Source organism: Octodon degus, unplaced genomic scaffold, assembly GCF_000260255.1.
Source record: "Octodon degus isolate 3935 unplaced genomic scaffold, OctDeg1.0 scaffold00019, whole genome shotgun sequence".
Lineage (NCBI taxonomy): Eukaryota > Metazoa > Chordata > Mammalia > Rodentia > Octodontidae > Octodon > Octodon degus.
Genome location: NW_004524595.1, coordinates 10,562,045 through 10,563,779, shown reverse-complemented (window position 1 = coordinate 10,563,779; position 1,735 = coordinate 10,562,045).

The window sequence follows — 1,735 nt, the reverse complement described above, 5'->3', positions numbered from 1 at the left end:
TGTAATAGAACAGTATCTATTCTTTCACACAGCATGGTATTTTTGAGATTTATCTATGGTCTTGAAGAAACCATTAGCTTACTCCTTTTGTTGCTAAGTAGCATTTCACAGTGGGACATATTACCTTTTTATGAATTCCATGGTGGTACTCCATCAGATATATAAGTAGTTTTATTTCTTTCCATACATATCAATGAGTGGGATTGTTTGTGAGATGCCCTTTTAATATTCCTAAAAAGATATGAGTATTATGATATCTCTGAACTCTTGATAAAATTTGAGTTTCAATCTGATTTAATTATGGCCATGCTAGAGGATATTTACTATTTCATTACTTTTACTTGTATTTCTTTGATAACAAATTACATTGAGTTTATCTTGTACATAAAGGATTTTAGCACGTTTCTTTATAAATTGACTTTTTAAGTCTTTTATGTGAAGTTCTTCACAATTTGTCTTTTTGCTATTTTTTGCAAGGCATCTATCAGAAAAATTTCTTTCCACCAGTTTTGTATTTTATCTATTGATCAATTTATTGAATTTTGCTTAGGAAATTTTGGCTTCAGTGAAGCCCTTTCTACCTTAACTTTATTTTATAAATACTGTTTCCTAGTTCCTACATTAAAAAGTCCTCAATAATGCCAGGTTCATGAGTATAATCACCTTTCTCTTGTTTCAGATATTTAGATATTAATCATATCTGATTTATCTATTGTGCAACCTCTAAAATACATCTCTACTTTAATTCTATGAATGTTCTGATGCATTTGTGGGATTAGCCAAGTTTAAATTTTCTTATCAGTAACTATGGATTTAATACTATTTGTTGTAAAACTTTTTTCTAGTCCCACTGAATTTCTTTGAGATTGAAAATCAATTTTCTATGTAATTATTTTTAACTTTGCTTATTGATTTCAAATAGAATTTCAACTTTTCATATCCAATATCTTTACCTTTTCTTTCTTTATTTTTAATTGGCTGGCTAGCTCTTCTGGTGCAATGGTTACTGAGCAGTAAAGGAAATGCATTGAGTGATTTCTGAACTTAAATTCATGGGACATCCTTCAAATTTATTGCTGTGATGTGAGCTACAGATTTTTCATAGATATGCTTTATTTGATTTATTTAACTTTAGCCAATTTTATTCAAATGAATTCTAAATAAAATGTGTTAAATTTTAGACATACTTGATTTAATGTATTTGATTATATTAATGAGATTGGCACCTTATATTCATATTTTGTTGAGTTTTCCCTTAGTTTTATTAGGACTAGGTGTTAATATTTGGCATAAGTTTTTCTGAACATGTGAAATTTTTAAATTTTTTTGTGTTACTTCATCTAGGAAGAAAACTACATGGATTAGCTTTCAAATGGAAAAACAAGATTTAATTTCTAGGATATGTCCACCTGGTCATTATATAATTTAAAAATATGTTATTTATTTTTTATATGTTACAAATATATCTAGATTTGTGAAAGACATTTATCTTTAAGTTTTTCTTTGTATTTTTTCATACATTTTTATTAAATTTCTATATATTTTCAAAGATTGTGTGTTCCATTTCCTCCCACTCCTTGTCCTTTTTGCTCTTCCTATCCCTCTCCATGTCCATGTCTTTATCTCTGCCTCTCTCTGTGTGTCTCTGTCTCTCTGTCGCTCTCTCTGCCTGTCTGTCTGTCTCTGTCTTCTCTCTCTCTCTCTCTCTCTCTCTCTCTCTCTCTCTCTCTCTCTC